This window comes from Saccoglossus kowalevskii, chromosome 2, assembly GCF_978046115.1.
Source record: "Saccoglossus kowalevskii chromosome 2, keSacKowa6.1, whole genome shotgun sequence".
Classification (NCBI taxonomy): Eukaryota; Metazoa; Hemichordata; class Enteropneusta; family Harrimaniidae; genus Saccoglossus; species Saccoglossus kowalevskii.
In genome coordinates, this window is record NC_140642.1 from 5,950,083 (window position 1) to 5,965,486 (window position 15,404).

Genomic DNA, 15,404 nt, shown 5'->3' on the forward strand with positions numbered 1-15,404 from the left:
TGGTATTGTTCTTTACATGATTCACAACATGGCTATCACAATAATAATCACACACACACCCCTACACCTCCAAGAAAACTAATCAAAAAGTATGGTCTGGAATAAATGTTTGTCCCTTGATAAAATGCAGAGCACTGCGAGTGATGCGTGTGCACAATTTAATTAAGCAGCATAATAACATGACTCAGTTCAAATTAAGTTAAAGGTGAGCAGTGCTACTAAATTCACTAACATTTGAAACGATTGCATGTTACCGCAATTCCCTGCTTTTGGTTCACAGTACTCTGAAATAGCTCTCCTTGAAGTCCTTAGCAGTGACGTTCGCTGAACTACGCGGAAACCAACAACACTACTAGCATGTCCTGGATAACGTCTTCCTCTGTATGATGTGTATAACTCATCACTACCCCGAGTTGATTTCCATGAACCTCCTCGAATGACTTTTGTGTCTTTTATGAATCCACTAGTCACATCTGGATCCATGTTAATGCTGTCAAACCCAATGTGTTGATAAGGATTCATTGTTGTGGAAGCTGCGTAAAAGTCTTGACAGAACCAGTCCAGTACCCACTCCCATACATTGCCACTGATATGATACAACTTGTTTGGATTGGATGCAAAGTGTTTAACATTGATGGGATGACCATAATTAGATTCTGCAAAATTGATTACATCTGGATTCAGCTCACCATTTTTTGATCCAAAAGGAAGTTCTCTATCTCCTCCTTTTGCTGCAAATTCCCATTCTGCTTCAGTTGGGAGACTGTAGTTGTAGAACTTTGCGAAGGCATCTGCTCCATACCAGGTGACAAACGTTACTGGCCATGAAGCTAATGTCTCGTTTAGTAGCGAGAAAAGTCTTTTCTCAGCATCATACTGTATCCAACAGCGGTTACTTGGATGCTCTTCTGATTGGTTTGTGCCTGCAAAAAAAGAAAAGAATTGTTACCTTACCTAGGTCATCATTGAAGCTAAAGGAAGATGTGAGGAAAATGTCCTTTGTGATGTATCTGTAAAAATAACTTTACAAACTTTGAAATCAAATAAATCACTATAAAATGTCAACCAAGTTCAATTTTGGTGTGTCTGTGTTGAACAGTATTTTACCGACCAAATTTGACTTGGATATACTGCTGTACTATTTGGATATATGCTGCTGTGTTATTGGATATGTATTTTTTTGTAAATTTTGATTTATAAAGTAGTACCGTATGTGCTTTATAACAAGTGCAGCAACCATGACAGTGTTCCTGATGACTGATTTTGTCAGGAATAGAATCCCCAAATTCAAATTTGGTTGCTACCATTCTATATCAACTTACAGTATAGGTATTAGCAGAGGTACATTACTTGGGGTTTGCAATGCACATAGTACTGTATCATGACATCATGCCAAGATCCCGTTCAAATCTCATCTCATAGATAGCGCGACTGATGCTACGACCTTCTGACATGACATAGGCAGTTTGTAATAAAACAATAAAACATGTATTACCACATTCATAGTGAAAAAATGTAATACATCGAAAATGTACAGAAAATATAGTTATCGTAATCCGTCATATTGTGAGCAGCTATTTTGATCCACCTGGACATCCCACTATCCCAGTTACCTCGGGCATGCGCATTCGCATTTTTGTGAGTTGAAACGCTTATGCGAGAGCGAGATTGTAACGAGATCTTGGTATCATAATCATGTCACCGTAATTGCAAACCTCAAGTAATGTACCTCTGGTATTAGTTATTCACTTGTTTTAAATTTCGCTTTTTTCATTGGTATAAAGTAAATTAAATGCTCATAACATGTAAAATAACAATAGAACATGTTTCTCCAAATTCATGAACTTAAATACCAGTGAAAAAGCTCAAACATAAAAATAGTGAAATTAAATGCCAGTAAAATGCATGGTTTTACAGTATGTGTCTCACGGGCCTCTTTACATCGTATCTTGTTTCTGACACTGTTTACTATCATTATGTATTGTTGATATAGGGTAGTGTAATACTATGATGAATTTGTCCCCCCCCCCCGTATCTGTTAATCGACTTAATTAGCTGAATGGCTGTGTTATATCTGTCATCGTTTAGGCCTATTTGAAGTTTTGGACGGAACTTGGCTCAGTGATTTGGAACTAATTACGAGATAACCGTCGCTATTCGGACTACTATTTCTGACAGTTGGTATCCGTAGTTATTAATGTAGTGAACGATTAATCAAAAGATATGACGTATTCAGTACTTAGTGTGATTGGCTGTATGATTGAAGGTTACACCTTAGAGTTTTTTTACTGCAGTGTAATTGGTTAAGGTTTTGAAAATGAATAAAGAGAGTTTGAGTTGGTCTTGGCGAGTACTCCACGATAGACGCAGTCTAAGTCCAGTCCTGGAGAGTCTTGGGCGAGTCTTGGGTCAGCCTTGCGATAGTCTTGGGGATTTTTCCCCAGGGCGCTGCGTCTTATAGAGTGCTCGACAGATCGACTAAGACGAAAGTTGAAACGTAATTTGTTGTGTGTGTCTTATTTGACTGTAAAGTATAAGTGACTTTCCCGATCCCGTACCTCCAGGGGACAAGACATAGAGACGAGACGAGATCCCCCCCCCCGGCACGTGTGGAGAACCCCAGAAGAGTGAGAATTTCCCCCTGATAATACAAAAAACGAAATATATTTTTTAAATCTCGTAGATTTGATGAAGAGAAGAAAATGAACTAATTCACACAGTCGTACAACCATCTCCCACCCTATAGTTTCCAACTGTCAATCCCTTTCAGTAATACTTGTCTGGTGAATTCCGAAGAATTTGTTTTAATTTACCCAACTAGCTAAGTATTTCATGTGAATATTCCCACTACTTTACCTGACAATTCGATATAAACTTTCCTTGGATTAAATCCACCAAATTTACCAACAACGACTTCATCTGTGGTATCATCTGAACTTGAACCGTCTCTTGTTTCGACTTTAATGTTATCGGCCGTCATGGCCTCGTTCAAAAAAGTCACATATGCATTGTTTGTTACTTCGGTTTCTGACATCAGGAACGAGGATATGAAGATCGTGTGCACTAAAGTTGCGTGACTGTCGTCGTCTAATAACTGTGACCCCATTTCAAAGAAGCCGTCGGGTACTGATACCATTGTTACTGGGGGTCCATCACTTAGGACCTGAGTAAAGAAAGAAAATATGAAATTATTTCTGACACTTTGTGAAACGTGTTGATTTGTATAAAAAATATGTTTTAATAACAAAATAGAATACGAGAAAAGCCTTTTTAATTACAATTTCCTTTTTTTAATCGACACACCTTTTCATACACTGGAAACAATGTGACGGAAACGATCCACTGACACAATGACATCAAGGGGCTTCCGGTGTATTGTTTAATGACAACTTAATTGAATGAAGGCAGTAACGGGCAAGATGTTAGTACATGTACATACATGGAACTATCATGGAACTAGGGGTTTATAGTTCCATGGTACATACATGATGTATACAACCAAAGACGCTTTGGTATTAAGACCCAACAGTTCAATGTACAGCCGCCTTAGGGATTGGTCAGTTACTTTGGCCTAGGGGGGTCAGAAGATTCCATTTTGCCAGCTGTAAATCTCAGTTGACCCACCCCTATCAAATAAAAAAAGTGGGTGACCCCATCATTATATTTTAAAACATGCTGACCCCCCCTGAAAAATGATTACAAAATGTAGATTTTATAGACCAGAAATGCTTTACACCCGAAGCACAGTCTGTGCTTATCATGAAAACAAAGAAAACTTTGACTTTTGCTTTAATTTGTGTTGAATTTTGACATTTTACAGTGCAAAATATGCATATTTAAAAGTTTAAAAAAATATTTATTTATTTCTTCATCATATATTTTAATTTATATATCAGCATTTTCACAAATTTAACTTTTTTGATTTGCTGAACAAAAACTGTCACAGCTCTTTTTATCCTTTGTTCTGAAATAAAATTTTAAAAATATAGGAATAAGCGCATGTGTGAATTCTGGAAAACATTGTGACCCCCCCCCCAACCACCTCGTGGTATCAAAAACAGGGTGATCCCCCTATTTGCAAAATCAAAAACAGGTTGACCCCCCCCCCCCACACACACACACTGATCCACCGACCCCACTAGGCCGAAGTAACTGACCAATCCCTTAGATACAACAAAATAATACAAATCCCATGTAGATAGGCACATTACAATATTACACCTGAGAGGTAACCAAGACCTATCCTACTCGTGTCATGTCTGCGCTAGTCTGAGATCTTCTCATCATCACGCCACCATGGTTAGTACGATATTCTAACGTCAATTATTCCTTCTTGTAGTAGAGCTTTTAAATACTGCAGATCCAACAATTCTATATTACGTATTTGATTTCCTTGTTTAGGAATTCAATTTTTTTTCATTTTCTGTAAATTCATAAGCCAGGTGATTTCAAAACAGCTTAGCACCCAATCTAATTGAAATCTGGTGTATGCTTTGGGTCCATCAGAAAATATCCGAAACAAGAGAAAATAAAAGAACAACAAATATATGCAGATCAAATAAATAAAACATACACGAAGGAGTCTCAATCAGCCCCACATTGCTTCGTGGCTGTAAGTCCATATCTCTACTTGTACACATTTGCGAAATTTAAACTTTTAATCACTTTTTTTTAATTTTGTCATCACAGCAGTTGATTGCTTACAGGTCAGTCATTTGAAATCATAGGGTGTCTGGAAGACTTGTTAAAAAATAAAAATGTACGCGACAAATAAATTACACTGCTAACTTAACGCTTTTCCAGCCACCCCATGGTTTCAAATGACCCCTCGGTAGTCTAGTACACAGAGTTGTGCTAGGGTTTTTGGTAGTAGCAAGATACTAGAACAGAGTCATTCAGTTTGTTTGTTTGTTATAGGCTTGGCCGATCCCCTGCTTCACTGTATAGATATTATACCACAGTACTTACCTTATAAAACTGTATAACACATATTACTAAACGTATCCAAAATAAACTCCAGTTCACATACAGTGTTGCCATGATGCACAAGTCGTATTATGTGAGTCGATTGAACGTTGAACCACTGTGGTTGAACGTTCTATTGAACGTTGTCATTAAAATAAAGACACAGAACACTACTTTCGTTGCTCTTTATTCTGTTTTCAAAAAGGTGTTCAAGAAAGAGACATAATAAAACTATAGTTTAAGACCAAACAGGAAAAGATAATAATAATCTGATTTTTATAGACACCTTGAGTTTGTTTGAATGGCAATAACATTATATTGGTAATATAAGCTATGGCGCAGCAAGCAACTGTGTTAGTTCCACGGCTGATTAAAAAAATGATCGTTTAAGTTTTGATTTCATAATTCCTGGTTTTATATTGATTTAAAATAAAATTTGCCGTAAGCCGGAGCCTGCGGGCGCACAACAAAACACTGGATGTTGTTTATATTTCTTTCGTTTTTACGTTTACCCAATGTCCTTTGCGAAACCGGAAACGGAAAATTTACTGAGCCTGTGCGCCAACTTCGAAAAATGAAAATTTCATTGAATCGATTCTAATGTTGCAGACGGCTTTTCAGTAAAATCCAAGTACATTCTGATCGTCAGTCGTCAGTGACGTTCTAGTGGTATTACTGTTTCCGTTAAAATGTCTTGGTGTAATGTCGAGGACGGTTTTGGCGGCGAAGAAACTGCGAATTTCGGTCCTCGTCATGAAAGTGGAACAGCACTGTACCAGGTTGAAACATTGGCCACAATTTCACCACAAGACGAGGTAGGCATACTTCAATGTTTTCTACCAATAAGACATGTTGTTTGATTTAAGTAAGTATATGTTTCATAGACATATTGTTGAGTGGTGTCCGATGTTGTTGAAAGAGGCACACTTTAGACATTTATTTTTCATCTGTCATTTTCAGGTTTATCATAATCCTCGGTTATTTGGCTGCAGTTCTTATGAAGGACTGTGTGTGGCTGCGTCAAACGATTTGTCAATATTTGATGGAAATGGTCAACAGTTTCGATTTACGCTTAATTTTGGTAAGTTACACCCAACCCAATTTCATTCAAAGTGATCAATTCAAATAAAGCCAAGAATGTAGTATTTGATTCTCCAGATACTCGTACCACAGTCACTTGGGGGCTGAAAATCAATAAATACTAATTTTCAAAAAAAACATCATCCGCTATACATATATAAATAAATAAACAAGTTGTGAAACACGGCACCTTGTAAATCGACACCCTGTCGATTTCAAATGTTGATTTCTTACCTTAAAATGCGATACAAAAAGTGCAGAGGGGGTCAGGTGTTATGTTAATAACCATTGTTCATAATCGCTAACTAGGTTTTATTCAAAACTGCACAAATCGCGCGTTTTCTGGTGATATCCGACAATTTCATGATCGAAAATGGCCAGCAGCCAGAATCAAGGGGGATTCGCACAGAGTTCTGGGTAAATGAAGGAAATACTCGCTGTTACGGCACGCCTGATTGTGACTGTGGCTCGTACTGCAAGGATACTAGCAATTTGTGATAAGTCCTGTAATTAAAGGTGTTCAGGCTACAGCATTTCATGCTGTGTGTACCAGCTGGCTGGCCTGTCAACTGGTTTTGCCCTTAAAAATAAGTCAACACATGCTTATCAATGGTATATATATATATTTTGTATCATTTGTTGCTATAAACTTATAGAAACACTGGGATGCAATAAAGATATTATTATTCTTATTAACACTAAAGTAATAAACTCACAGTGCTATATTGGCTGGGGAGTCGATATTACGGCTCAGCAATATCTCACATAGAATTGAATGGTGCTGTGTGTTGCTTATTTGTTTATTTGTGGGTATACAAGTAGGAGTTTGTCAACCTGTGTTTATGCCTCCTGTCTAATTGGTCCATTCACTTAGTTGATGGTTCAGTGAATGTTCCAAAACTCGAATCCGCATACTCCAGCTTCATTTGCAGCAAGTTTTTTGAGTGATTTTAATAACGGGATCTGCATTGCAACCTTCATAAGGTCTGATAGAATTTGCTATTAAAACCTGTGCATATCAATGTGTGCTCTGAATGGTTTTGAGGAGGCTGGATTACATGCAGAATGGAATGCATGCATCTCACTTGGTGTCACAATGGTAACTGTTCCAGCCCCCTAGGCTGTGGACTTGTTCATGAGCTCTTGGCTGTGCCAGCCCTTCAAAATTTACCAAAAAAAGGATTTCAACTAATTTCAAACCTATGACATGCATGTATATGCAAAATACAATGTGTCATGAGTCGGTTCTTGCTGTTATTTTAAACTTGTGTGTGTTTACAGATACTGAAGTGGAAGTTGTTTGTTGGAGTGATGATTCAGCATTTCTTGTTGTTGCCGAGACCAGTGGTTTCATTCATATTGTTGATGTCAAATCCAAACAGATATTGTACTCCCAGGTAAGGTTAACAATTGTTGCAAGATTCGGGGACCAGTGTGTCATCTGATCCGATTTGATGTGTTACTTGTGATATTAAGTAAGCAAATAACACCGAATCGCGATCGCGTGGACGGGTTTCATGTTCTCTGCACGTAATAAGCTCGGTTATTAAGGATGTAGTAGACATAACAGTCACTATTTTATACATTTTTTGTTTATTGTCTATTTTGGTGGCATTTGTCTATCTGCATGCAATGGATGTGTTTTCCACTCAAAATAGTAACCAGTACACCCAAAAAAAGCATTTTTAACAAAAAAGTTAGGATATGTGTTTATAACAGCAGACCGCTCACTTTGATTTCAGGATTATCGGCTTTGAGCGTAAACAATAAATATTGACCTAATTTGCATAAGTTGGCCTACTTAGCAACGGAAACAACGCACGCACGCCCTGTGATCATTCTATATTAGTCCACCGTGTGTGACACATCAAAAAATTAGCGCTCCTTAAAATTGTTATCAGAAATATTATTAGAGAAAGAAGGGACAAAAAAAGAAGAATATGACGCCAATGTCTGAAGAAGCAAAACTTCGTCTCAGAAAAAATAACATCGATCGCGGTTCGGAAAGTTCGGACTCCAACGACGGTGCAACATTTATCTACATGTAGCTCAGAATTGAAGAACTAGAAAAAGTGTCAAGAAGTGCATAAGAAAGGAAATTATCGTCACATGGTGACGATGATGGGGTGGCTGACGCAGATGGATCGCTGAGACTGATCGATGTCTACATTTTAAATAGCGAACTTTTTCGGCACCGTTGCGGTGCTCAGGTTGCAACGAAATGATTTGACATTGGAGGAAGACACACGGCACGGCGGGGACCCCACTTCCAAATTAAATGTTCAAATTCCGAATGTTATTTTACCTCAGCCGAGAGAATTTTCACGTCTTTTGAAAAACAAGAAAAAGAGTTCCAAGCAAATAGGAAACTGGTGATCGCCGGAAGAGTGATCGGTAAAGGCCGACGTGTGATGGCAAAATTTGTCAAGTACATGGGTTTACCGGCACCGATCCACCGGGGGCTATATAAAAAACACGTCGTTGAAGTGGAAAACGGGGCCGAGAACGAACTTGAGAAGGAATTCGTAGAAGCAGCGTCAGTAGAGCTCCGACAAATAAAATTCAAATCAAGAAACGTGTCAATCACCTCACTCCTTATACGGAGTGTCCCCGCCCAATTATGACGTCAAATTTTCAGAGCTGAACAGTACTGCAGGTTAACTTCCTGCATGGAGCTCCATGATTCCTGTATACCAGGCAGGGTTATCTTTTTAAAAGCCGGCTTTGGGTATGGCAAGGTACTTTTTTTCACACGTTGTCCATCCCAAACGACAAATTATTTATCACAACTAAATTTTAATATCCAGTAAGAAACTGAGATATAAATACAATTGAATAATCGTTACGCCAGTCCCGGTTGCCGCTCGACCGAACAGTGAAACACATGCTCTGTCCGACCGAGCTGCTTCTATCGCTCGTCTCCAGCTAGCACGCCTGCATCTACATTAACAAGGCACATTTCATTTTATTTTATTATATATATATATATATTTTTTTTCTAAGGGGGGTGACCGATATGATCGTTGTCGGCAACTTGGACATTGTGTAGAAAACACGCGGCGATTCACACTGATCACAGCTGGCCTACATTAAAAATTGCAGTAGCTGCCACAATAACCCCAGTCGTGCGGTCCCCGGTTACTAAGGAAGTAACCATAATCTCTCACTTATGTCCGGTCAGTAAACAACCTTTGTATGCGCATAGGATTACGTAATTTATCTTTTGTAACTGTACAACACTATTTCGATGAACGAGTCTCGCCAGTGCTTTGGAGCCTGTTTTACGTTGAATATCGACGATACGCTTGATCACTTTGTAACTTGAACCACACAATCTATAAAATAGAAGTACACCCTTTGCCCGAGTGTAACATTTTTTCTCAAACGACGTCCCAAACTGAAAATATTGGCCAGTTTGTTCAGTGGAAAGGTTATTTGCCGTTTCTGCCAAATGAAAACGGACTAATTAGTGAACTACATTATCGAGTACGCTGCGTTCCCTGGGTATCGCTTTGGCTTGAATTTTGGATGGGCTGTTCTACCGAAAGTGTCAAACATGCGGGTGAGAGCGTTTTATCCTAACAATAATCGTTGGCGAGAAATCTTGTTATAAACTAAAAGTAAATTGAGTGTAATTCAGTGACCGCGGTCCAACATTTCAAGCTGGTCTCGTGAAATAAACGCACCTCGCTGGGCAAAAATCTTGTCACCCGATTGGATGGGACACCCTGTGGTTAACATTACGATGTTTGTTACTCATCTAGTTCCAGTTTCACGCAGTACTCGTTTTTTAAAAATAACATTTTTGTTTGTTTACTTAGCAGTCACGTGATAACCATTAAATTTTATCCAAAATTACCCAGAATTTCAGAAAGTGTGAGATAAGAGGTTTCATAAAATATATGGTTTACTATAGTTCAGGACAATTCTTATATGAAAATATCAAGCCTAACTATAACATACTTGTTATGTCTACTACATCCTTAAGCATCCTTTATTGGGGATGCCCGGTGACCGAGGGGAAGACGTGTAGTGGCATGAAGCTAGGCGATTAGGTGCCGTACGCAAGCGCCGGTTCGAGTCACGCACGCAGTACGTGTTTACTATAATTAGACGTAGTATTTACCTTGCCGTTTATTCGATGTTATTTGCTTACTTTACTTCCTATGTCGACAGCAACTATGAGTTTAAAATTATTTCTCAGTTCTTATTTACTGTTACAATGCTGTACCATTACTTTCACCATCCTACTACAGCCAGATCTGAAGGCCTTTGCCGCATTCTGGCCACGCTGTGTGGCGTGGATCGCGTGGACGGGTTTCATGTTCTCTGCACGTAATAAGCTCGGTTATTAAGCATCCTTTATTGGGGGTGGCCGAGGGGAAGACGTGTAGTGGCATGAAGCTAGGCGATTAGGTGCCGTACGCGAGCGCCGGTTCGAGTCACGCACGCAGTACGTGTTTACTATAATTAGACGTAGTATTTACCTTGCCGTTTATTCGGTGTTATTTGCTTACTTTACTTCCTATGTCGACAGCAACTATGAGTTTAAAATTATTTCTCAGTACTTATTCACTGTTACAATGCTGTACCATTACTTTCACCATCCTACTACAGCCAGATCTGAAGGCCTTTGCCGCATTCTGGCCATGCTGTGTGGCGCGGATCGCGTGGACGGGTTTCATGTTCTCTGCACGTAATAAGCTCTGTTATTAAGCATCCTTTATTGGGGATGCCCGGTGGCCGAGGGGAAGACGTGTAGTGGCATGAAGCTAGGCGATTAGGTGCCGTACGCGAGCTCCGGTTCGAGTCACGCACGCAGTACGTGTTTACTATAATTAGACGTAGTATTTACCTTGCCGTTTATTCGGTGTTGTTTGCTTACTTTACTTCCTATGTCGACAGCAACTATGAGTTTAAAATTATTTCTCAGTACTTATTCACTGTTACAATGCTGTACCATTACTTTCACCATCCTACTACAGCCAGATCTGAAGGCCTTTGCCGCATTCTGGCCATGCTGTGTGGCGCGGATCGCGTGGACGGGTTTCATGTTCTCTGCACGTAATAAGCTCAGTTATTAAGCATCCTTTATTGGGGATGCCCAGTGGCCGAGGGGAAGATGTGTAGTGGCATGAAGCTAGGTGATTAGGTGCCGTACACGAGTGCCGGTTCGAGTCACACACGCAGTACATGTTTACTATAATTAGACGTAGTATTTACCTTGCCGTTTATTCGGTGTTATTTGCTTACTTTACTTCCTATGTCGACAGCAACTATGAGTTTAAAACTATTTCTCAGTACTTATTTACTTGTGATATTAAGAAGACTTGTATAAATTTTTACCGTGTCCAAATCAATGTCCATTAATACATGTAAAAATTATTACCGGTAGGGCTGTCCTGAATACTTAAATACCAATTATGGATTTTGGAGCATTTTCTGTTTGCACTGATTGACTGTCAATATCCATAATGAATGCTGTAATTTGATTATTAGTTAAACTAAAATGAACACATTTGGGATGTTTCAGAAAAGATCGACACTAAGTTGAACTTGACTCCAAAAGTGGGTGGGTACTTAGTCTAGCATGGGCTCTAAGTTGTATTCAAATTTCATCAAACTTGCCCTGAAGTACATGTATCAACAAATGAAATTACTACGATACAGTTAAGGATTTACAGGTAGTAGAGGTTTTCAGGAAGTAAAATTCACACTGATTATGTTAGTGTTTTAAACCTTATTAAAGTGCCTGTGCAATGCCCACCCCCACGTTTCCCATTTTAGATCTGTGTCCCACTGAAATGGGCAGTTATTGATTTTTTTGCTGAAAATGATTACTTGTATCCAAGTAAATTTGGGGTATTTCTCATGTTGTAACCACGCCCACCTATCCTGAAACGGTCGACTGTTTCCGGATTTCCGACTCTCGCCGAAAGTGCGCCACCAAATGCCAAAATGTGAGAGGAAGTCATACCCCTGATCATTCAGTATACTTTTAAACGATATACATTTTTCGGTCGGCGTTTTTTTCTTTTTTTCTTGTCTATTTTTTTGTTTTTGAGAGAGAGAGTTTTTTAGATGTTGTGTTATGGGCAGTTACAGTGAAACGTATAGTCATAGTGTAAGTATTCACACGTTTCTAATCGATTTGAAAGTGCGACATCAGTGAACGAAAGCCACTTAACCACAGCTTCTTCTTTTTTGGAAAAACTGTCCTCGTCCATGAAAAAACCAACTAGGTTTAAAGAGAAACGCCGACAACATAAACCTGGCGCAACACTTTTGAAAGAAATAGATTCCGGACCATGATCACCAAGGCGAATTTCAGAAGAGAGAGACAGAGAGAGAGAGACGGCAAGTGTTTCAAATGAGTTTTTGCGATCCTGAGACCATTTAGTCCCTGTTAAGTAAAGAGTAGCAATAATTTTGACAGTGACACGAAAACGAAGCGTCGGACAAACAGGAAATTACACAGCCCTTACACGCTGCTAATTGTTTTCATTTTCGAAGGCTAAAAGTTTCTGAATTGTTTGGTGATTGGTGTTGAATGTCTAATTCACACCTCTGTTCTTTTTTTACCTCCATGCTTGCAGCTTGATCTGCGTAATAATTTATGAAATATTAGAATCCGGGCTTGGTCAATGTGTTTCCACTAAATAAAGTTTTAATATGATGTTATAATTATGACAATCTCACCATGGATTACGCTAACTCGAATCCGCTCTGAATTTATCTGTAAGTGTGTCGATCTCGATTATTTTTGTTATCCAATTTAACGCCGCTTTTAACGCACTTGCCCTCGTCGTGACCCGACGCATTCACCTATTTCAACAAAATTTCAATTTATTTCCACGCGGCTGTCATTTATTTAGTAACTGTGATTTGTCATTTTTTTAATTATTTTATAGTGATCACTATAGTCTAATGTTTAGAATGTCAAAATATGTTCTCTTTTATTTTAATTTTGAAAGTTTTACTTAGACGATCGATGAAATAAAACAGTGTAGTGACGTGCCTAGTAACCTATTTTGTCCAGCGACGGTGACCAGCTACACCAGAACAGACATATTTCGCATCTAACTCAACCCCATGCAACAAAAATTGATACTATGTGTTCATTATGGTCCATTTCTCCTCGACGAACAAGTACATAAATGAAAATTTAGTCAAAGACGAGTAAACTGCACAAGAAATTTGCCTTATTTACACGTATCGCAATGCAAGCAGCCATGCGACTTCCCCTTCTGACGTCACAAGGGGAATTTCAGTATGCAAATAAGAAGCTAATGAGGAGCCTCGTTTTAAAATACACAAAAATAAAGTTACCGTAGATTGAGTTTAAAACACATTTTTTCACTTAAAAAAATAATTCATGCTTAGAAACATAAAAATTAATAATATTTATGTAACAATGGATCATTTTAGGCGTGAAAATAGCAGCCATTTCACAGGTACTTTAAGCCATATATTTTCTGAAAGCCATAATTCACACTACCTGGTCATTAAAAATTGATGTTGAGTTAAATGGTCATGTGACTGCTAAAAAAATTAATAAATTCTTTATTGAAGATTCAAATGAGTATTGTGAAGTAATTAAAAGGGATACCACAATTTTTATTTCTGAAAAAATGTAGTACATTTTAGTAAATAAAACACGAGTCACTGTGATTTTGCTTTACTTTTTTTTCTTTTAAATTTCTATTTTAGACTTTTTTTCACCAGAATATGTTGTGCATTTTTACTCTTTGAAATCTTTAAAGTGTAATCTTTTGAATGCTTGGATTGAATAGAAATTGCTGGCTAGGTATTGCTCATATTTACTACATCTAAAATCTCTAAATAAGTAAATAAATCTACTGCATGTTGAGTAGTACTTGTTTGATTGATCATCTTGATGTCAGAATTAAAACCAAGATGTACACTAAATTGCTCATCAATTGATGAATAGTGGAGTAACTGCATTGAATTTGTAATTGGTCATGTAATCATCTGCGACCAATGTTATGACATCCGCTAAAATATAGATACTTGCATCTAAAAATGTTTTTTATAATTATTACACACTTGACTGTGATTTATTAAAATACATGCAAATATGCAAATGTAGTGGGTTGTTACTTTAAATCACAGTTTTATGTTCCATTTGTAATAGAGCTCTGAAATTTTCATAAAATAATCAGATATTCTATAATGTATAAAGCGTTCATTTTTATTAACATGTGGCAAAAAAGCTATTAAAACCTGAACCCTCTTCTTAGTTGCCTTTTGTAGTACACTTTCTTGACCATGAATTACTTTTCATTGGTCTTAAAAAGATACTAGTATACAAGTTTTATATGTGTTCTTTTCTTTGCTTTAAGAACTCTGTATGAATGGACTTTAAACCATATTCCAGTTTATCTATCACAATGGTTTAATTATTTGATTCTTTGTTACGGTATATTTACATCTTAATCATGTCATCTTGTACCAAAAATGCCAACAAAAGCATCACGTGGATAGAGTTAAATTGATGTGAATGGAATGCTAAGGATATGCGGTTGATACCAAATTTTTGTGTTTTCAGCAACTATTATCTCAAGCTGAGAATGGTCATCTAGAGAATGGTTTTGATCACAACATATCAACTTTTAATAACATTATTTTGCAACAACAGAATAATAATGGTAAGCTGCAATTCAGTTGCACATTGTGATTTTTCAATTATCAATAATATTTTCAGAATTAATATATAGCAACGAACATGGCTTGATATTCAGAGGCCATGTCTTAGTTGCCTATGTCTTACTTTATCTTCCTTGAAATATTATCTTCTTGACAGACTATACTACTGGTATTAAGATGTATTTTATTTATCCATCATACAATCCATGCAATTGTTGGTGTATGTGTACTTTTATGGGAGATGCACTTCCAATACAGCAAATCTGATACACTTTATTGATATTTGGTTTATTTTTAGGAAGTTACAATTTGACAATATCTGCCACAAATGACAGTTGTTATCTGTTTTCCAATATTTTACTCAAAGAGCTGTGTCAAGGTATGTTGTTATGAAATTATAAAACTTCTCCATAGCATGCTTTACTGATAACATTTGTCGAACAGTCTCTGATAGATTATACAAAGCTACTGAATGAACAGATTTACACCGACATAAATGTAAATTTTACTTATTTCCAGCTCTTCAAAATAGAGATATTGCTGCAGCAAAAAAGGTTAGTTGTTTTATTATAACCAATTATATTATTACTGGCTTTGTGCTAAACTTGGCTCAAGACATTATCAGAGCTACTTGTTACCATGACAATCAATAATAATGAATTTGTACTACAAATGGAAATGATGTAATTTAT

The 15,404-nt window shown here is 37.5% G+C and overlaps 1 long non-coding RNA gene across 1 annotated transcript; it reads left to right on the forward strand.

The window, feature by feature from the left end:
• Window positions 1-5,937: 5,937 nt before the first annotated feature.
• LOC144348342 (uncharacterized) lies at window positions 5,938-15,080 on the forward strand. Its single transcript, XR_014931046.1, has 4 exons — window positions 5,938-6,046; window positions 7,327-7,442; window positions 14,615-14,714; window positions 15,011-15,080. It is a non-coding gene; the product is annotated as an uncharacterized LOC144348342 (long non-coding RNA).
• The last annotated feature ends 324 nt before the right edge of the window (window positions 15,081-15,404 follow it).